Below are 23,882 nucleotides of genomic sequence, written 5' to 3' on the forward strand. Positions count from 1 at the left end.
GCATTAAAAATTGTGTCTTGGGATCCTCTTTCAATAATATAAGTTAACTAAACGTGTGTTTCCCAAACGTTTTTAGTTTTTGAATAGGTACCCAAATCAATTTTTTGTGTTTCCTGGAAAATGCGAAAATGTGACTGGATCCCTTTCAGTTCTCATCGATTCAATTGATTCATCTAATGTGAGTCTATTCCTATACTTACTTGCTTACGGTGTAATTAACATGAAAAAATCTACATAAAATAATAGTGTGCTACGCACACTAAAAAGGAGAAGATGAAAAAAAAGCAAAAAAAACGACGTCAAAATACGTGTTACACAGCTCTTTTGACATTAAGGGCAGAGTGTTATGCAGGGAACCTATTATTCGTCTTATTTTGAGTTGAGTATGCTCTCGATAGGTACCGGATAAATATACAGATCTAAAGAAACAAAGATATTTTTATTATTAAAGCATCTTAAAGTTCACCGAAACTGTAGTACGAGTACGTAAATTAGTCGAAAAGTGTTCAAATATGAGTAGTCGAGACCTTACACATGTTGCTGACCCCTGTTTTCCTCCATTATACTTACGATTTGTGGTAAAATCATAACTAACGTGTAGATGAAATTTCCCACCGGTATCTACCCTGTAATTATTTATGTGGCCTAATTTGCAAACACTTTCTGATAATAATTAATCCGCTCGAGTCTTTTCAATGATAAATTTTTAGCAAGGAAATTAAAATGAGTTATTAACGCTCTCCAAGCATTTGGCTAAAATTTTATTATTCAAATTAGAAAACACCGAAGAAAAATTTTTCATTTCAGAAATGCAAACCTCGAGGGTGTCAGTCAAGTAAAAATATTCTTGTTACCATAGATTATATTATTGTTCGAGAAGACGTGATAAAAGCTCTCGCTCGTACTGATATGTGAATTTCTGTCCAAATTTCTGCGTTTTTCTCACTTACAAATACTTACCCACCTAATCGTACGTCCAACAGTTACGAAGGTTTTATTCTGGCTCATCTATAAGAGTAGATGGTTTGTTGGTTTATATTCATCTAACGGCTGACGTTTCATTTGATACCTGGATAAAGATACGATTTCTTTATTCACGATCAGACATGTTGCTTGAAATTATTTCAAAAAATATTAATTCGTTAACTAGGTAATACGAGTGGATATACTCGATCCCAAGGAATTAAAAATCAATGTAAGATTACATACTACCATATACGTACCAATATATGTACCTCACCTTATTGTTTGTTTTTCATCTGAAAACGTAATTTCATTGTGAAACGTGTTTGACGTTTTTCTTTTTCTGAATACAGTTGAAGCAAGCCTGAATATTTTATACCTACTAAAAATGACTATTGCGGATAATGTTTTACTTTCATCAATGCACTCGAAGCTGGAGCCAAAATTTTTCACTTCAAAGTTAGAAGTCCAAATCCCACCATGGCCACGACCAAAGACACGTGTTTTCTTGTTCTATGTATTATGTACTTGCATTCAACATAGGTATACTTATTACTATATGATGGTAGCCGAATGCTATACCAGATTCAGCCGAGGTAGCCGAAAGCCGAAAAGCATGCTTTTTGTTGAGAATAGTATAGTATCGAAAAAGCTGCCACTGATTTGAACGCGTTGAATGCTTATGAAAGGGGTTCAACGCAGAACTTGGAATTGTTTTAAAACACGCAGTATCGGGCACTAAGACTTGATAAAAAGCAAATTTAAAAAGTAAAAATCTGCACATACTATACTTACTCAAAAAATCCCGTGGTGATTTGAAACGATAGGTAAGGGGGAGCTGCACCAACGAGTTCAATCAGTCTATAAGGGGAGGTGTACCTAGCGGTTTAGATTTCACTTTTCACTCCCTCTCTCTATAACGGATGTGTGGGCTGAAGCTGAAATGGACCTTTTTTATTTAGGTGTAGTTAAAAATTATGTGTTTTTACAGTCAAATATCCGCAATTAGGAGCATGAAAACCTCAGCTGAGATCAAAGAAGATACCCACCTATAACGTATACTCACATGTTGGTAGGTACTTTGATGAGATAGGCACCACTGTTTATTCACATTTTTTGATTCTGTATTAAGTAGAATAATTTTTTAATGGAAGCAAATGCAACTAAGTTTACATTTTGTCATGAGATCGGCAACTGAGATGCCACTGTGCGGCGCATAAATTGATGGAATAAGAAATTGTGAATTAAAATACTAAGTAAGTAATGCTAGAATGCGAGTAAATCACGTGATTCTCACCGTATTTCACGGCTTGAGGTAATAAAAGCGGCATTATAAAGTGCCGAAGAAAAGTATTTATTCAATTTAGATAACAAAAGGGATTTTGAAGATTGAGAAATGTAAATAGAAAAGCAAAGACTGACTGAAATACGAGATAAAACCAAAGTCGATGCTTTTCCGGTACTTTAAGAAGGCTTGTTTATTAAATTTAACGCTTCCTTTTTTTTCTCGCTTCGTTTTGTAAACACTGAATGCATAAAATCCAAAGTCCATTCTACTATGATTCCGTACTAGGAATTTTTTTAATCTTCAACGGGCCATCGAAGTATCTACAGATTAAATTAGAATTTCAAAAAACCATTCGAATTTTCATTCGAGTCGACGACGAAATTGGATAATTAACTTTGGTCGACTATTAATGAAGGTGACTTTATTCGAGTATCAGTAATTAGAAAACTTTGATTTTATGTTGAAATATTCGTGTAGGTACCTATAGGCTATATTTAAAATGAATTTAATTCCTGGCACCCCCATTAAGTTGACAATAATTATTACAAACTTGAAATTTAACTTGTTTAGACCATTGTCGGCCTTTGCCAAACGAAATTTTACTTATTTCACGTTTAAAACTCGACTCCTATCTTCTGCCTATTCTGCCTTACGAAGGTACCCACCTATTGTTGTCAGAGATTAATGAGTTTTACTATGCAATACTTATGGTATAGGTAAAGGCGTATGGTATTTAACTAAAAACCACAATGGTCAGCGACGTGCTTAAACGTTCTTTGAAATGTAACTGCAATGTTATGCGACATGGGTTTCACGAAAAAATTTACAATTGAAAATAGCAATCTACGTAAAATGGCGCTTGCATATTTACTTATACTCGTACCTGTATTATTACAATGAGTTGAATATTTCACGTTGAAATTCATGAAAAGGAATGTACACCGTATTGTGTAAGTACATATTGAAAGCTGAAGTTCACAAACAACGAGGAAAACGTGTGTTTTTGTTTTTAAAAATAATGCTGTCAGCTTTACTAATATTTTTCTTAAACAGAACGAAAGAGAAATATGGTTCAAGAGGTTTCGAGTCTTAACACATTCCAACTCGTCGCTGTATTGCTGTTTTATAAAGTTAACAAGAAAAAAAAAAAAGACTACCGTTCTTTCGGGATAGATGTTGAGTGATAAAATTGCATTTTCATGGTAGTCACTTTACACCTGCTGCAGATTTTTAGAACAACTTTATTCTTTTGTCGGTCGTTTTTCTTTTGTTTTGCGCGTGTAAAAACTTTGATGTTGAAATGGAAGTTACAAAATTTGTACGAAATTGTAATTTCAACTTGAAGAAGTAATTTTATTGAATTGCCCGACGTAATGTTTCCTTCATTATAGGAATAGTTTCTGAAATAGATTTCCGCTTCATTTTTTTTCGATGTTGTTTTCGTGTCGAGGGGGGGCAGTTGAATTTGTTTCACTGTGACTCATTTCTTTTCGCAATACTACCATTTCTAAATAGGCCAACATAGAAGATTTTATCGCCGTGTTGTTTTACAGCGAGAAGGAAATTTTTGTTTATATTCGGCCATTATTTTCTGTTTTTTATTCGACCTCTGGAATCATGACTAGCGTCGAAACAAACACGAATAAAATCTAAATCTATCACTTGTGTTTAAATAGCATCGCTCTAATATCGAAGTTCTCGAGTTCATTGAAGCTCCATCTTTCGTACTAATCTGTTGTCACTATTGTTTGTTAGAAAGTATAGGTACTTCAGCACAGATACGTACTTCATGTTGACTCATTTTGAAACACAGCACCAAGTTTAAACTTGGAAAAAATATCTGTAAAACAACTCGATGTTGTCCACGATTTAAAGCAACATATCAGAGCTCTCTATGCCTGAATGATCTGTTGAAATGAACGCATATACATCTTAGGTTTATCGTATTTCAAAATCATGATATATTTTTAATGAAAAGGGGTAGGTAGCAAATAGTTGATGGGATTCTTTTTTAATCATAATGAAGAGGGCGCCAAACAATCATAATTCACCCGTTTGCACTTTCTACGCAAATGTTCGCGAAGAAAATCGAGATTTAAAGATAACAATCTCAAGTTTACGAATAAATAACAGATATATTTCAACGTTTATGAGTTGTTTTCTCCGATTTTGGTATTTTATTGTCGTAGAAATCGCTTCGAAATTGCGAATTCATTCACACTTCGTTGAATAGGTAATTGAAAAAAAAAAAAAAAAAAAAAAAAAAAAAACACCAACCGATCAATAAAAACAGTAGGTACATAGAGAGATACTTACACATGACTTGGAAAATATCAACATAAAAATACATTTTACGGTCTATAATTCCAAATTCGAAGGAATGAACTCTTTAAAACATGCCCAGCTCTGGCATTATAAAATTTTCATCGCGTGATATCCATGTAACACAGCAGTTTCTACATCGAGTATTACCGAATAACCTGGAAATACAGCCAACTATAAACATTAAAACACCGTAGAGATTTTAAATTGGCCTTCAAGCACTTGTAAAATGGTAAACATTCGTGAAAAATTAACCGTTTTATTTTTGAAAAATTTACCACGTCCAGCGTATCATGTTCGCAGATATTACCGCGAGATGTTCGTTTCAAAGGTTGTTTTAAAATGACACGTTGATCGGATTCCTTTCGTTGAAACGTGTTGAGCATTTAAAAATAATATCAAAACTTGAAATTTTTATTCAAGTTTCATTTGTAAATACGCGTGATAAAGGAATAAGTTGGAAAATGTTCTACGTAGAAAGAAATCTACAATACTGGATCAATTTACAAAATGAAGACAGTTTGGTTGTTAGTCGGATAGTTATATCCATGCATGTCAACTTGTAACTTGATACAATTTATAAAAATTTCTAATAAAAACTGAGCGTGAAAGGAATGTTTGAGAGCATTTTTTGTCGGTACAAATTTTACGCTCATATATTATTAGTTTCGTCGTAAAAATAAATCATAAATGACGAGACATCGTTTTTACTCGCCCTTCATTTTCTGATATTTTTTATTTCCCTAAAAATAAACATATAGTAAATCGGTAATGAGCTTTTGAAATTATACAAATTTCAGATAATATATCCTCGTCCTTTTCTGTGTAATTAAGAAGTTGGAATAAATTTTAATCATCAATTTTGAATCTACTAGTTCATAAAATTCGTTGGAAATTACGAGGCTCCTCCCGCCACGCCGCGCCCTGAAGGTTGAAGCGAGAATGACGGTGGTTATTTCCCTCGACCATCGAAGTGGAATTTAAAAAAAAAAAAAAAAAAAATTAGCAAAATCAGAATAATATGACTCAATTTTTGTTCATGTTGATTGAGGAATAAATAAATCGCAGGAAAAGATCGCTAGCGTATTTACGGCAAACTGGTTATGCAATTCTATTAACGCCTATAAAATAATGCCGGAAAGCGAGATTTGAAGACGAGACAGTATCGCGGGGTTATGTTGGCCGAGTACGATTTTGATTCAGAATGGTCACTTTTTACGTTTTGGATTGAAAGTTGAACTCTCTAAATGAACATTTTCAATGAGAAGAGACATCCACCTCCGGCCACCATTTGGATGTTTTTGTGTAGGTACTGAATACGAATATGATCTTATTACTCGTATTTTTGAGATTCAACTTTTATTACTAACCTATACTACCCTATCCCTCCAGTAGGTATCCTTTCTATTTGCGCCAATGCTTTAATAGAAAAAAAAATGAAGAGCCTTGACAAATACACATAGTAGTAAGTAGGCCTATTTTTAATGGACGGTTGGACGCTTAGGGTAAATGTGCCTAAGTTTGCGCACCTAATTTTCAAACAGCCACTACTTTTTATGAAAAGCAGCTAGAATATTGAAATTTGTACAGAAGGTTCCTCAAACATTTGGCTATGATTTGCCCCAGAAATCAAATTTTTAATCGATTTAGTTTTTGATATTTTGACCAAAAACCAAAAAAAGTCAAATGCGCAAACTTAGGCATATGCCCAGGCGCGGACTGGCCCTAGCGGGATACCGGGAGTTTCCCGGTGGGCCCCTCCAAAAAAATGAAAAAAATGGGCCCTTGGGGTAGACGATGGGCCCTCGCTAGGGAAAATTTAAGATAAAACATGCAAAGTTGGACTTTTTCTGTTTTTTGAACCACTTTTTTCGAAAAATTTTCGCTCTCGCTTCGCTCGGGCAAAATCAAAACTCGTTTATCTGAGATTTCCCGGTGGGCCCCCTTTCGACCCAGTCCGCGCCTGCATATGCCTTCCTAAGATTGCGCATTCACCTTCTCAAGATTGTGCACCAGTGAAAAACATAGAAATTCGTCAATATTGTTTAATTAATGATGAAAGCAAACAAAATGTGTCACACGAACGTGCATTTGAAACTTCTGAGTGAACCACACTGGAAATGCGCTCATATCTGGTATTTCCAGCATTACACCCATTTCTCCCTAGCTTTTGACAAGGAGTAAACTCGATATACGTGTATAAGGTGTCATTTCATTCAAATAAATTGGATTCTTAATGATAATTTTGAAAAGTATCATTATTAGTCTTAGAAAAGTAGCAAAAAATAAAAATCGCAATCTTAGGCACAGGGGTGTTTTTTTAAGAAATTGAAAAATTGAAACCTAATTAAAGCAGAAAGTACTTGAAATATGTGCTTGATATAATCCCCAGACAATGACGAATCTAAAAATAGCTTATTTAGATTTCTACTGCCATTTCCATAAAAATTATCACAAGCGACTTTTATTGGAAAAGTTATAAAAAAATTAGAAAAAAAAAGTTTTTCGCTTGTCATTTCGCGACACTTGGTGCTACCATCACCAAAAAACGTGAAGTGTGGTCATTTTGATTCTTCTTTCAAGTAAAGGCGGTATCAATGTTGTAACTCTCACTGGTTCTGAGAAATCGTTACTGCGCAATCTTAGGAAGCGCGCAAACTTAGGCACATTTACCCTACAGGCTTACGTAGAATATGATTTAATTTTTTCTTGCTGGTTTCTCTTCCCCTAATCGCGGGTATCTCTGATGCCGTGAATCGAAACCGAAAAAACAATCCTCTCTTTTACCAATACAAATTAATAGATATTCCTACAAAGGTAGACACAAATATTTAGTATCTAGCCTACATACTGGAGAAATTGTCCACTTTTTTCTTTGAAAATTCCTTATTATGTATGTAATAGTATGTACTAAGTCGGACAAAATTACACGAGTATATATTTTGTGAATGCACCTTCATAAGTGTATCAGGCTCCTTACTTAATTCGTTCAAAGTGAACTCGAAGCATGAATTTATCTATTCTATTGTACATATGCTGGTAGATTATTTGCCGATGAATGAAAATTTCGTAGTTGTTATTACGATGGGATGAAATTCAATATGTATTTTGATGTTGGAAAATATCATTTCAAATGTCGGAATTTCGCGAACGGAAATTCATCAACGTTAAAGTCTAACCATACATATAAAATTTTCAGAGGATATAGGCTTAGAGCTTCCGAAGATGGAAATATCACTCCAATTAATTCTCGAACCATAACATTCCTCTTTAAATTAACGAAACGAACGAAACTTGAAATTCGGAAAATAGTTACGCAGCCTACATGTACATGTCTATACTTGAAGTATATTTGGTTATAGCTGGTTTAATAAGCGTTTTCTCAAAATAGAGCAAACTTACCACTTACCAACTCGAACTTTTCATTTAATTTTTTATCGTTGAAAATATTCCGGCTGAATAAATTAAAAATTGTTACTTGATTTTAGCGATGACGCCCAACTTTTCAAATATACGAGTACCTATAGGTACCTATTTTGTTTGAAGCCTCATCCAAATGCATAACATAATTGGTTGCGTTGCATAAATATCGTTTTAAATCACATTTTTGAGTAAAGTATTGGGGTGAAGTATCAATGAATATAAAAACAATGAAACTAAAGAAGCCGGAATGGGTTGGACGTGGTAACATTGGCGGACCCGATCGCGATCGAGACGATTGAAAACAGGGTGCACTATTACTCATATAACTCTCACTTGTATGATACATAAGTATGTATAATCTGTCTATATTATACCTATTAACACGTATAGACAAAGTTTTTACAGAAATGGTAAACATTCTCTTATCGTCGATGAAATGTTTTGACAATAGCTAGCTATAGAAACACAACGATATAATAAGATCTTTAATTTTACATTCAAGTAGATTTTTGATGAATAATATTTTTAGATACATACATATGTATGTACTTTGTTTGCTATTATTTTTGATGTGGGTATCTGCGCATAACAGACGCTCACCCATAGGCATAAGTTCCTACCTATACTTTGTACTCGTATGTGTGTTAAGAGTAGTACAAATCTGCATACTTACTTACATTTTATGTACCATTAAAAAATATGCATCGTGACCTTGATAAAGAGAAAATTGCTTTAAACGTAGGTAGGTACCTACTACCTATTGTTATAAAGCTATGCTACGATACGACGCATTGGACCATATTATGAATTTTTTGAAACATAAAAATGCACAGAACTCTAGGATTTACGCTGATACTAGGTCGTTGAACGTGAAAAATTTAGTATATTTCCCAATACATATTTAAAAGTTGGAAAACTTTCGACTACAATAAACTTGTATGTTTGTCTTTAATCGTACTACGTGAGCCTGATAAAATGTATCAGTATTATTTTTTCCTTAAAATTGAAATGTTTTACTGTCACTGCAACTATAAAAAAAAAAAGTTCGTTCTAAAATGAAAACTAGCTGAAATTTTTAGAAATAAAACTTTAATGACGACAATTTTCCAGAATTACATATCAGTTGGGAAATTGTTTTGAAAATTTTACGATCAAATTATCATCAATTTAATAAACAAAATATTATTACCGACATGATTTTCAATAAAATTTTCAAAAATATATTTATCTGCGACCTGTGACAATGTGACCGACCATATAGATCAACAAAATCCCATAAATTTTCTTCAAGTTCTTTCAGTTAAGATTTCTCAAATAGCAAAACTGTGTGGTGTGATTTACGAGTAGTTTTGTGAGCACGATACAGAAAATGTTTTATAGGTACTAGGTGACTACACAGAGTTCTTTATGTAGGGTATTGAAATGATTACTTTTACGATGCATGATGTATGAAATGCAATTGAATTTTTCCCGAGGGGTATTTAGAAGGAAAAAATTTGTATGGGATTTGTAATTCTTAAAAGAGTTGTGTAGGTATTTGTCAAGGTCAAGATATCTGACTTCCATGTTTAACGACTTGAAAATTTGATATATTTTTGTTTTTCATTTTCAGATTTCGGTCGTGTTTGCCAAACCCATCTTAAAAAATCATCAATGAAGTGTTCAACATCGTAAATGGTGAGTAAATTTTTAACTACATAGTACATACATACCATAAATTTCTCAAGAGCAGTTTCAAGTTCATCAATTTTTAAATAGCGATTAGGTGCATAGGTAAGTACTACATACATATAGTCACCAACGCCTCTGGCAGTCGAAAGACTTGATTGAATTTTGATCGATTACCGCACCAAAACGAAAAGGATGCCTTCTGGAGATGCATATCTAATTTAATATGCTACCCACCTCAAGCCACGTAGGAAAAAAACTGAATTTTTCTATCTAGGTACCCGTACTGTTAGAATGGAAGTAAAAAATCAGTCAAGCAAAGCAAGACTGTTTTTTATACGGTCATTTTAAGAGTTTGATATTATTTCAAATTATAGAAATCTTGAGCCCAAAACCATTTCTATTTCTATGTAATTGATTACCTGATAAATGTGTCAAGAAATTGAGACATATTTATTTATGAATTCGCAAAAAATAAATGTCAGATGATTTCGACCAAATTCAATAGAGATCTTCATTTCGAGTCGAAAGACACCCAGAAATTTTTTTTGCTCCAGAGGTGCCACTGAAGGGGTGATGTGGGTCCTCAAAGAGGGGGTATTTTCGAGAAAAAAATCGTGGTTTCTCAGCACTAGTCCCTACCTCACCTGTTTTGAAAAAAATGGTCCAGTTCAAACAGATAGAATTTGAGATTCTTCTCGTCGACCTAGGTCACTGCCATCAAAATCCAAGGCCCATTTCAATGCTCTACTGAGTGGTTGAAATTTGCAAATCGCTCATTTTTGGGTAAATCCGTGTTTTGAAAAAGTTTTCTTCTCAAATATTTCGCGTCGCCGAATATGGCAAAACATCAAGAACATTCGCAACAATTAAATATCGAGAGATATTGTTTCTGAAACTGAAAAAATATTTTTGCAGTTCATTTTTACTGTACATACGTTCTTAAATGTACCCATTGCCAAAAGTTTGTACAAACGATAACTCGAGTTTCGAGTAATAGGTACATAATTCATCAAATGGTTTTTGGAGTCTTCAGTACCTACCTACCAGTTTGGGTGATATTTCTGACGTTTCCACCATAATGAAAAGGTGTCTACGAATTTCAGAAAAATCGATAATTACATATTGTATTAAAAAATACATATAGAATTTTCATTTTTCTTTCTTTTTTTTTAAATAAGAGAAAACATAAAAACGAAAAATTTAATGCATTGAAGTTACATCTCTGTTTTGAACGTTTTCTGAGACAAGTAGATTTTGTTTGTGAGATTGAATCATTTGAATACTTACCTGCAGGGTGCCCAATAATATTGGGTATAGCTAGCGAGAGTTTTTGTGAAGAAATATGGGTTTGCAACGCTGCGCTATGTATATCAAAACACATTGATCCATGTGATGGTCACTCACGTAAAATTCTCACCAGCATATGACCAATATTATTGGGGACCCTGTACACCTCAGTTAATGCTTGCAGGTTTGTCAGTTTTTGAAGATTTTTTTTTTTTTTTTTTGAAAAATAATAACAATAAAAACACTAAGAAAAATTGATTGAAACAGCATGTACCGTCGAAATCCAAAATATGAATCTCAAGCACACATTAGAATCCATAATTAATTATATGTAATTCTTCTGTTTTGGTTGATTACTTATCTTTGAATATAGCTCATATTCTGGCGTTGAGCAGATACTAAGAGAGGGGGGGGAGGTGGAGGACATAACCTCCAGTCATGTATAATTAACTACATACACATAGATAATATTAGATAGCAGACGTGTATAGATAAACTCCAAAGAATAGGTAGTATGGTAAAAGACAGCAGAAAATAAGCACGCGCGGGGGATGTTGGTTGCTCAACGCGTTCTCGGTTATTTTAATGTTTAATGTTTCTCATAATTAATTCGTTTTCGGGATCAAACTTAAGTACGGACGTGAACAAACCATTTTAAAGAACTCGCCATATCCCTTGCTTAGCATGAGCTAATGACCTATGCATTAGTAGAGGACATTAAGTTCAAGTCAACCAAGGATACATGCCCTTTCTGCCTTCTAGTCTGTTTTTCTCTCTCTTACTTTCTCAGACCACCTAAATGAAGCTAATCTGTGTTTAATATTTTTAATGCTTCAGTTGGCCAACTCTATATACTACCTACCTAGTTTTATTATTCCGCATAGTTTTTTTTTGCTTTAATTTTAGAATGTGAAAATAACCGCTAAATGAAGACCGAATTATTTTACAACCACGGGTTTTCGGGTCAAGATAAATGTCGTGAGACATAATTACAGCCTATTATCCTGGTTGTCTGTGTCTTTTACGTAAGTACGTAAGTATGGCCTAAAGTTGAGAGAAAAACTTGTGAATTGGGCTAGAAGGAATTTCATGTGTTATACTAACGGTATATTTAGGTCGGTATATGTCTTTTGTAGCTAATATGCTGGGTACAGGTAATGATGTTGGTATCATTAAATATATGGTACGCAGATACTTATGCTAAGTATTAGTGAACAGTTTCAAAAACACAAAGAAAACAAAGCGAAAACGATTGAAAAGCGGTAAACATTTCACCTGCGGCGTATTTTACCATTCTACAGCACAGCGGTTTAAAATTTTGCCAAAATATTTCAATACCACTCGACAAAAATGGTATTTTATCACGTACACGTTTATGCGAGCCTACAGGATTGTTACCTATTATAGGTTAAAATTTGTGTTTGATCATGTGCGAAACTTACGCTCGTAATTTCGACATTTCGTACAAAAAGTAGCTCTTTTATATGTATGTACTTATAAATTCAGCTTAACTTGGTGTTTGCAAAAGAAATTCGAAACATTTAAAATATTCCATTTAATGGTTAAACGAGCTTTTCAGATAAGGAAATTAAATTGTTCAAAACGAAAATAGGTTTCGTTAAACGGACTATAAAACAGTCTTAAATTTACTTAAACGTGATAATTTAAAATTAGTTAACTTCTTGGCTTTTAAAGACTGCGAGATGCGAGAGGTACGAGTATTATACGACGCGACGCGACGCGACGGCGTGCCGGAGTTGCGCGTATGTGTGCGGTTAATTTCGAAAATGTCGTAGTTGTCACGTTGTTTCGGATTTGAAGGCTGATGTGGTTTTTTGAAGATACAGCTTAATTGAAAGATTTATATTTGGCGTAGCTGGAATCGGCAGCGCAACCAAGGACGTGTTGAAAAAGAAGGTAATTGGAGAAGAAAGTTCAAATTTGGAGTCCCTAAGGAGGATGCGATCTTTATAAATTTTTTACCTATATTAAGATAGACGTTGAAACTCTCCAGACACCGAAGGTATATCAATTGTACTTTATGACACATAATTCAACCATAAAGTGGCGTGTGTTGTTGTTTCATACTCAATACGCAGGTGCATATTTTTAATGCCTACTCGTGATTTGTATTCGAGTGTGTGTCTCATGCAAAGATTTTTGTGAGAGTGGGTCGGAGTGGTATTGAACTTTTACTCCTACGCACTCGCTCATGAATCATTTAAAATTGGTATACATACGTCTTATTACGTTGAATAGATATTTACGTACCTACCTAACTACCTATAGGTACACGAATAAAAAGTAGACTAATAAGTATTTTCGTTAGGTAAATGATATATTTTCTCCTTTGCCGAGGTAAAACTGAAAAGATTTCATTAACGTTTCAAGTGGATGAATTTTTCGAAGTCAATTTATTCGAGTAGCTACTGAAAATTTCAACCCGATCCAAGAAGCTTCATTTATTTTTCGCCATTTTCGGGGCCTTTCTGGGTTAACGGATATTGCGCCAGGAGTTGAGGGAGGCGATGTGGAGATAGGTACATACTCGTATTATGTACCTATATGGCGATTCAAACACAAGCCATCTTATGAAATACCTACGCTGCGACATTTAAATGCAAATCATTCTCCCTTCAAACTTCAAATAATGCAAAAAGTCCACGCGAGATTTTGATTTCATTACCTGCTCCATGAATTAGTTTTAATGAATTTGTCATATAGGCATAATTTAATTGCACATTTGTAAGAATTCTTGCTTTCGTGTTGGTAACGTTGCATTTTCAAAAATAAGCAACGTATTGTACCTACATATGTATCTATCTATAGACATTCATCACATTTATTCGAGTCTAGGTACCTATTTGACTTGAAAATGATTTTGATTCAATTTTTGGAAAAACAAAAACTAACAAAGGACCCACCTTGAGCCACCTTTACGTTCTTTCAATAGAATGGAAATCTCATCAACACATTTAGGCACTCGTTTTTAATTTTACAGCAAAATTTAATTTAACTCATAAGAGATTGGAAATTGAGAAAAATTTTACGCCAAAGTATTCACTTATAAAATTTCAATACGGTTACACGATGTATTTGCGGCAATTTATTCGAGTACGAATCCATAAAAATATCAACATGTAAAAACTACAAAATAGATTATTCTCGTTTGGTTGATTTATTTTTTAAAGACCTCAAATAAAAGCTTTCGTATACAGAATTTACGACTTAGTGACGTGATTCGAAAAGCGAGTAAACCTTTATGTAAATTGAATTTCACGTATTTTACGATATAGATCGATTTGCGTTTTTTTTCAATCATAATAGCTAGGTACCTAATACTTAATACGAGTTTTTATAAATAGTGAATTATAGCATTTCAATGCTTAATTGTTTTCAGCGTGGATGCATTATTAAACCACCGTTTATAAAAATCATCTTATGTAGGCACGTGCTTACTTACATAGGTAGTTAAGTATCCCCATTGAAAGCCTGTGACATACAATTGGTGGGTTTTTATGACAAATGCAACACCTCAATATTAATTAATAAACAATTTTTAAATTATAATTTGAACAAGTAGATTAGATAAGTAGATATAGAATTTTTATAGCCTGTCCAAAAGGACCTACAATTTCAGAACTTACCTACCGCTTTGTGGTATAACTTGCAGTTTTATTTAAACTTTCGTAAAAAATAATGCAAAAATTGATTTTGCACACAAAAACACGAGTAGGTACATCGGTCAACTTTTCAACTCAAAGTTTCCCACAGAAAATGTGTACGAGTAAATATCGAAATATTCGAAATTGGAGACAACAATAGGACTGAATTTATAGGTAGGTACATCTGATTTTCAAATTAATTTCGGAAAATTTTTATCGACTAGAAATTTTGAAATTACCTCTGCTGGTACTCGTAAGTTTTGATTTTCATCAACAGGGAATTTATCTCATAGAAGGAATTTTCCTGAATCCAATTTTCAATTTGTACTTGTAATTAGTATCTCTAAGAATTTTTTCAGAAAAAAGTTCTAGCTGAGCCACAGTATACCTATCAATGTTTGCCTACAGTAGAAAACAAAAATTGAATATGTCATTAATAAAAACTACAACCCGATATACTTGATACGAGTATAACTATGGTGTACTCTTTAACGGAGGACACTACTGTATCTACACACAGACATAGGTAGTTAGGTACCTACGTGTTTGGAAAAGTTATTTCACTAATTAACTCAAGTCAGCTTGATACATTTTTATACGATCGTGAAATTCAATTGGAAAATAATAAAAAAGTTTCCATTGCGAAAGGAAAAAAAACTTACGTTTTAAATGTAATTTTCGTTTAATATCCATTTTAAACCTTACTCACTGTCAGAATAATACCATTTCCTGTACAGGATTGCCTTTGCTATCGCAAATGGTTAAAAAGTTTGTCTCGTTCCAAGAAATATATAAGGGAAACATCAAACACGAAAAAGAAATACAGTGGAAACGATCATCGTATCACATACGTTATACCTGTACCTTAGGAAGAACATCTTCTCTTTTAATTCTTTGAAGCATAAATTCACTGAAATTGATTTTTTTCTGCGAGAAAAAAAATGAAAGGTGACTACCTGTTTCATCAATTTTATATTTTTACTACTTAATTGTTTGGTAATTACTTAGATATAAAAGGCGTAAACGATTTTACATTGGAGGGAGGGGTCCCAATTCGTGCTACATTGCAGCAAATGGCCATGTGTAGATTCGTGCTACCTATACTTAAGTAGTACAATTCTCATTGCTCCATTTGGTTCTTAAGATTCTATTCAATTCTATTCTTTGTATGTACACATTACTGTGAGCTTTCATTCCTGGTGCATATAAAATTATTATACAAAAGCCTAAGAAAGATGACACACGGTTAAATGCGATTCCATGTTGGTATTTTGTACCAACGCGACGTATGTAGTTACAATTATACTCTGAAACAGTATAATAGAAAAATTACTGCGTAATTTTTTTTACAAGTGAATGCAAAAAGTAATAAAAAATAGATGTAAACTTGGCAAGTTATTGTAAAGAAACTCATACGAAGGGTATTTCCGGAATCAAAAGACTATACCTACCTATTCAAAGTGTACTGTTGGTAGATACATAATTTTCGATATAATTTCCGCTCTAAATTACCATGTTTTTGACTTTTTGCAGAATAATATGAAATTTTCTATTTTATTATCATTCAACTACATTTATGTCAGTTTGTTCGTAAGTGTAAAAAAATACCTATTCACGTCGTTCAATAGGTAAATCGTAAATTGCTAACATTCACTCGAGTAGGTAGGTAGGTATATTTTGTGTGTTTTGTTTTTCAAACTGATTTCCTAAAATACTTGCCTATTTTTTAAGAATTTGGTTTACCTAGTTGTCTTATTTGTTGCTCATTAATTTACTCATTTCATTTTTCAAAAAAGTCACTGCTAGAAACACGTAGGATGGTTTATTACTTCTTACCTTACGCATATATGTGTAGGTAGGTACTACTTAGGTAGTAGGTAGAGGTACATACGACGTAAGTATTACTTGTACCTATACTTATTTCTTCCACTTTTTTGAGTTATTTATTTATATGTAGATAGGTATGTACTTGTATGTAATGACACGAAACATATAGAAAGTTTAGAATGTCTTTCGGGGCAAAGGTATAAATAAGTTTCTTTCATAAATTAACCGGAAAAGGTAAAAAATATCTACTAGATTATTCGGTTTTACTTTACATACAATGTTGAAAAATTTGCAGTAATAGAAAACTTGAAAGAGAATGTCAATGCGAATGGAGTAAACGCGTATTCGCGACCAAGATAAATGCGTCAATTTATTTGGCAATTTTTAACTCTTTGAGAATCGATGAGGGGTATTGTGTAGGAAAGTTAGGTAGGTTGCAGTAGAATTTTTAAACAGAAAATAGGTATACTCGTACATGCCGCCGCGCCGATGGCTTTGAGGAAAATTTTTCGAAGTAAATAAACAAAATTAGAACTATCATTACTCGATGTAATTAAGTTTGGTAAAATGTTTGGTCTAGATATAACGTGCTGGAATAGAACAACATACCCCTACACGTAATTACTCTTTTACAAATACTTTCGGCTCGAGAAACTTTTTTGAAGGAAGCAAGATATAAGATATATATGTTCACGTTTGAATACGTTCACAAATGGATACGTAGAAGCTGAAAAGTTTTCTGCTGACATGATTCGTTTGTCCGCCACCCAAAAAGTTCCATATCTTTTAAGAAACTCATACCTAATTACCTACCTTTTGTAAGGGTAATTTAAACTTGAAATTGTCCCCGGCAACCTGACTAATGTTTTGCGCGTAGCCTACTTATTAGTGGAAGAGGTTTAGATCGTATCTTATATCTCGTGTCGCGTCGTATGATTACCTGTAGGTAAGGTACCTATACTTACCTACCTAGACTATCTACCCTACCTATGATGTCACATCTCTGAATGTACTCAAATGGGTAACGTGGCTTTGGCCTACCTTACGCTGCACTCATTGAGTTTTCCAAAAATCTTTCTAGGATAAGTACTCTCAATAAATGGTGGTCTGTTATCGTCTTTCCTGCCAAACTTTAATGTTGAATCACAAATGACAAAGCCACGGATACAAGTACCTATAATAACATGTCTTTAAATTCAAATTAAGTACATTGTATCTCAAAACCAGGCTTGTTAACCGGTTTTTAACCATTAACCGTAACCGCAAATTAACCGGTAAATTAACCGAAAAAAAAAATTAACCGTAACCAAAAAACCTTTTTTTTTTGAAATATCACTAACCATAACCGTAACCGTAACCGTTTTCTGAGATCAAAATAAACCGTAACCATAACCTTAACCGAAAAATGTTTAGAAAAAAACCGGTTACAAAATTTTAAAATTCATTTCTTTTTATCTGAGTTTTTTTTCAATGTGATTTGTAGTGATTTGAAATTTTAATCAAAAAAATGATCTAAAGATTAAAAATATTACCAATTTTCCAATTTTTTTAACTTCAAAATTTCAAACTCCGAAAGAATTTTTGGAAATTTTCAAATTTTCAACTGTAATTTTAACCATTAACCGAAATTTTAAGCTCAACTAGAAAAATTACCACCAAAAACTGTAACCTTAACCTTAACCATTAACCGGAAAAAATGGTCATCAATAACCGTAACCTGAACCTTAACCGTAACTTTAAAAAATGAATAACCTTAACCGTAACCTTTAACCGAAATTTTGAATTTTTTGTTTAATTTTTAACCGTAACCTTAACCGGAAATATTTTTTTTTCGGTTAACAAGCCTGCTCAAAACATCTATACCCTCACATAAAAACAAGTTTTGAAAGTTCATTATCATGTTCAAATATATTTAAGTACATATATTTTAGACGTAAATATATTTTTCCAAAACTGCAAAAAACTGTTGGCAGTTGGTTTGGATTTTCCATTTTAATGACATACTTACCGAGATTCTTAATAAAATGTATGGATATGCGAATTATTAGAGACTAAGTACCTTAGCTCTTGATGAAATGTTTCACTTCGATTTTCGAAAGCTAAAAAGAACACTCATTAAGAACAAATCCGACAGATGAAAGCTCCAGTCGTTTATGTATCTATTTGCATTTTATGTGCGATGTTTTCTCTATAGGTGATGATGGCGAAGAAATTTAGGTATCCGTAGGTAGGTGCATATTGTACATTTTTACACTCATCATAAGAAAATTGTTCATTAAGAATTGTCGCTGTATTTGCACGTAAAAATATAATAATATAATTAAAAATGGAAGAATGAAGTGTCGAACATAACATTAGAGGTAAACGCGTCATTTTTCAAGGTACTTTACTAGGATGACATAATAAACTACCGCCACTCGAGGAAAATAGTTTCTGTTCAAAAATAAGATAGACGTCCGATATAGCGAAAAAAATGTGTCTTGGGGATCAGTATTTTATGATGCAGAAAATACATACCATAATTGAGTGGGAATTCTTTCTTAAGTCAACTACGCAACTTTTTCCGTTTCACGCCTCTGGAAAAATACTGCTTAGAGCAGACAACCTATGAAAGAAGTTTACAACGTCATTGCTTCCGGTTTTCAAATAGGTAGGTATGTACGCGAAATGCGTCAATTACTTGTTCGCGCGTTAATATGTGGTACGTATCTCATCTATCCATCTATGTATTACCTACTTAGTTACCGTATTTTCATCTCAGGTTTGACAAATCGATGAATTGAAAGTTTTAAAAAATGTTAATTTTTACAAACGCCGAGGAAAAACAAAAAAAATAAAAGCATCAACTGAAACGTGTATTCATATTGGTAGGTACTACCTACCTACTTATGTATACGTTTTCATGTTCAGCTATTACGAATATTTTCATTAAACTTTCGCGAACGGTGTAGTGGTAAGAAGGTGGCATAGATTATTCCTTAGAGAAATTATTTTCTTGTACAAATGCCGGCGACGTTTACCTATCTATGACATTTTACATATTGCCTTAGAATTTAACTAGTTGCAAGTATAAGTAGGTAAGTAGGTAGTACTTTTGCGTTTGTATTTTAATATTCAACTTATTACGGTTGGATATAAACGTTGGAGCGTATACCTACCTACTTCAAACAGTTTTTTCTCATGTAGGTAGGTAAAGTAATAGAAACGTAACTCTAACTGACATGATACGTACGTATAATTTATAAATATAAATTGTCGCGGTTCGAAAAAAAAAAAAAAAAAAGAAAGACAAAACGCTGTTAAAAGCATTTCATAAGGAGGATTTTACGTGCGTCTGTTTCGATGTTAAGATCGAAGCGTGATTTCGATAGGTACACCAGATGCACCTGATCTGAAAAACCTTTATGTGTATTGAGCACCTATAAGTAGGTAATTGATTTAATTAGATACCGTCTACTTCAGTACTGCTAAGATAAGCATCGTTTCCTGATGAAAAAATTGGGACAGCTCGGACCTACCGCTGCAAAATTTTTTTATCCTTGAACGATAAAGTAGCTATAGGTACAGGTAAAAGTATGGAGGTATGAAAAATGAGCATCAAAACTAATGAAAATACACTTTTTAGTTGGTATATAAAAATTGAAAGTTTTTTTTTTTGCATATCATTACTGCAAACGCAAAGCGTTTCAGCTGAAGTGTTTTCGAAAGGTTTCAGGTTCGGATGTTGAAAAAAATCAAGAAGTAGGTAAATAGAGAATACGAAATTCTTTCATCAGTGTCATTTCCGAAAGAAATTTAAGTAGAAGGTCCACTATTAAATTTCTTACTTTCAACAAACGATATTTTACCAAGGGAAATCCTATACTCAAAGAGCTCGGTTCTGGCGAAAATGGAATGTTTTAAAAAAAGTATAAACTCAATTTAATCACAATAGGAAGGAGAATATTTTAAAAAATTTGATTGAAAATAGTCCTAGTTTTTATTATAGTAAAGTAAATTAGAAAATGAAAGAAAAAAATGTTACTTACACGATTTAAATATTATAACGAGTTATGAAGACGAGAATAACACCCCTAAAACAGGTACCTAATACCTATATATGAGCCTCTCCTAAATATATTATGAAATGGGAAACCAAATAATTAGCAAATCTCAATTGGTAAAGTTTCTCTAATGCTTAACACTCAACTTAGCATCTTACGGTTAATTTGTGCTTAATTGTGTACGATGAAAATTTCACCGCCGCACCGGGCTTAGGGCTTACGCATGTAACGCAAACATTAGTTGAAATTCCGGTCTTGAAAGTTGCCTATTTAACAAAATTTAAGGAGAACTTCGAAAGTTATTATTTAATCAGTTGTATGAAGTAGACCTCCTTATCGTTCTTGCGTGGCAAATTACTCGCACCAATATTGATTGGCTATAACTTTAATTTGAAAAATGAAGGACCAAACGGACGTCATTTGACGTGATGTGGTTTCAAGTACCTAATCAGTTCATCCTCTTTTACAACACAAAAAATTAATGAAAAATACATATGAATAACTAGATAAATACATAGGTAGGTACCTATAATGAGGGTAATTTCAATCATAGGAAAAAATGAATTTAACACAATGAACGAACTTTAGGATCCATAATATGTACCTACCTGTAGAAAAATTTTCAATTAAAAGTTGAAAATCATCACCATACACTCGTACATAGTGCATACAAACTCGCTATAAAGATCGTTTTTGGCAGCTTCCTTGTCTCGTACCTATCTTTCTTTTTGCGTCCAGTTTACCGTCCATGTAGTTCGACATTGACAAATTTATAAAACTGACCACCTTTATTCTGATTTTTTTTTAAATTCAACTTCGCTTCAAAAATAAATGGAAAATGAATACCACAAGAACGTTATTTGAGAAGTTACATCAAAAATAAGACATCTAATTTAAAAATGTCTTAGTGTTTTAAAAGAAACAAAATCATCATGATGGGAAACTGTCCTCTAAATTAATCATCGACGATACCATAATTCATGTTTGTATCAAGTAAGTATCATTTTTTTTAAATTGAAAATTACGATCTCATACAGTCGTTATTAATAAACGTCACCGAAGATTTTAATCTACACCACCGCAGTAAACTTTGAGAGAATCGTGATGAAAATACAAAATGGGAAATGAAATTTGCAAGTACGAGAATTTCAAAAACCCACACACCAATAACGTTCTCTTTTTAAAAATCTGATTTTTTTTGAAAATGCAGCCCTCACTTTTTCTTCATTGTGCTCGGAAAATTGGCGAAATTTGATATCGCCGTTAAATTTAAAATGATGAGAAATATATGTATTAGTTTCGATAACAAGACACAGATAAACGGCTCAGGACATAGTTTTTTTTTCAGTACCTACATAAATAACAATAAAACCGTTATTAAAAGTTACCTTTAAATCTTGTACATGCCACAAAGTGCATTATCTTGAACAAACTTACCCCTTTAGTTTGAATCATAGCCAGCGAGAGTACCTAAAACGTATGCTTTATAGCTCGCTGTGTTATCGAAAATTGTTCTTAAATGTAGGTAGGTAATCTAGACATAAAAGTAAAAGACTAGGTACCTACACCTAAAGAATGGCAGAAAATATAATTATTGTATTTCTTAAATATACGTTCTATTTAATATTTAAAATACTTTTAAATAAAATGTGTACGAGTATGATCTGTCTTGCTTCGTTTTATGCATCAAAAATTCTTGATAAGTAAGTAAGATACCCACTTATTAATGTACATACCTATTTTTAAAGATAGGTAGGTAAGTACTAAGTATTACCTATGTTGTTGAATAATAAAAAACCAACTCCAGATTTTTTTATAAATGAAAAAAAAATTAAAACGACAATGTACCAGTGGGCTACCATAATTTTAAAAAATTTCAAATCTTCTTGTTTTCAAAATAGTCTTAATTAGCAAAAAATAGGGCCCTCGTCTCTTCTTTCGAGTTTCGATATCATCTAGGTAATGTTTCTATGTATTCGCGCTGTGTACTTAATATATTTATAGTATTTATGAACTCGTACTGTAATTCACTTCACCTTCATCTGTGGCACTTTCAAGAACCTTGACCTCTGAATAAAAAAAAAAATTCTGCACCCACCTCACATTTAACTTGTAATACTTACTCAAAGAGTCAAAGTGAAACCCTAACCAAGACCAACTTATCGTGAATTCAATTTCCAATCATTATCTACCTCTCGTCTTAAATTAATATAGGTATTAATCTTAACTTATATTTTCAAAATCTTGAAATTCTTAAAACAGTCAAACACGTGATTTTTCCCTTTTCAAATTCAATTTTAACCAAGAACTGCAACATTTTATTTATTTTCATCTATAATAAAGCTGGTGACACCAAAAGAAAACAAAAGTTTGGTATTTCTATCTACAAAGTTGCATGTCCTTTTCGGTACCTATATACGAATAGTATGCGATTCTAAAACTTTTCCAATTATCATGTGAAATTTGGGCTAAAAGTAAAAAAAAAAAAACTTTTCAAGAGCGATGTTCAGATTAAAATTATTATTTAGACGATTTCTTGGTATTTGTGGGACTAATTTATGTGGTATGATATTATGATTTGCGTTAGTATCAAGCGAAGACCATTTATTTCGAGAATGTTTATTTTAGGTATCCATAAATTTAATTTCGGAGTAATTTTTTTTCCTATATCAAATTAATTTGAGAAGACAATTTAAAAAAATCCTAGCTGTTTCTTATACTGTCGGTATTACTTACATAGCAGGGAAAAAAAATTCTGTGATTTTTATCTTTCGACTGGGAAAATAAAAGAAAAAGAAAAAGGTATCTTGATACGAACTTTAATCTATAAAGTTTATTATTTCCCGCGCTGGCTTAAGGCGTTTCACTGATTTGTCATAAAATACTAGCAAATATTTTGCATCATTTGCGTTTCTTTTGTTATCATACTTTTGTTTTGATCATAAAGAGGCTTTCTTTCGTTTTTCTTCTAAGGAGGTTTATTTTATTGCGATGACGAACGAGTTTTTAAAATTCTTCTCAATTTGGGCCTATTACTTCTGAGTTAGATAAATATCATTACAGGATTTTTTTTATTCATTTATCAAACGAGGTACACCTCTACCTATCTTAATAGATACCTATCAGTAGCGGAAGATTCAAAAAATTAGATCGCATCGAATATACAACCTACCATAATATAGGTAGGTATGTATCTTCATAATAGGTAAAGATAAAGCTCCCTGAAAATTTATTTATCAACTATCCAACCAATATATTTCAAGTAACACAAAGGATAGTCGCCCAGTTGATCATTCATTCGTAGAAAAATTTTACCTCGATATATAAGTACGAGTATTATGCGAGGCGAATATCTGTGTAGAAGTAGGTGACAATTTTTCACTTATTACTGTA

General features: G+C 32.8%; 1 protein-coding gene across 1 annotated transcript in view; it reads left to right on the forward strand.

Annotated features, from left to right (window-relative positions):
- The window catches only part of LOC135832148 (uncharacterized), a 231,847-nt gene that overhangs the window by 32,067 nt on the left and 175,898 nt on the right, over positions 1 to 23,882 (forward strand). Inside the window, exon 2 of the mRNA XM_065345184.1 lies at positions 9,609 to 9,673. The gene's annotated coding sequence lies outside the window, so the exon portion shown is untranslated. The remainder of the gene's footprint in view (positions 1 to 9,608; positions 9,674 to 23,882) is intronic.

The sequence above is a fragment of the Planococcus citri genome, chromosome 1 (genome assembly GCF_950023065.1).
Source record: "Planococcus citri chromosome 1, ihPlaCitr1.1, whole genome shotgun sequence".
In the NCBI taxonomy this organism is placed as follows: Eukaryota; Metazoa; Arthropoda; class Insecta; order Hemiptera; family Pseudococcidae; genus Planococcus; species Planococcus citri.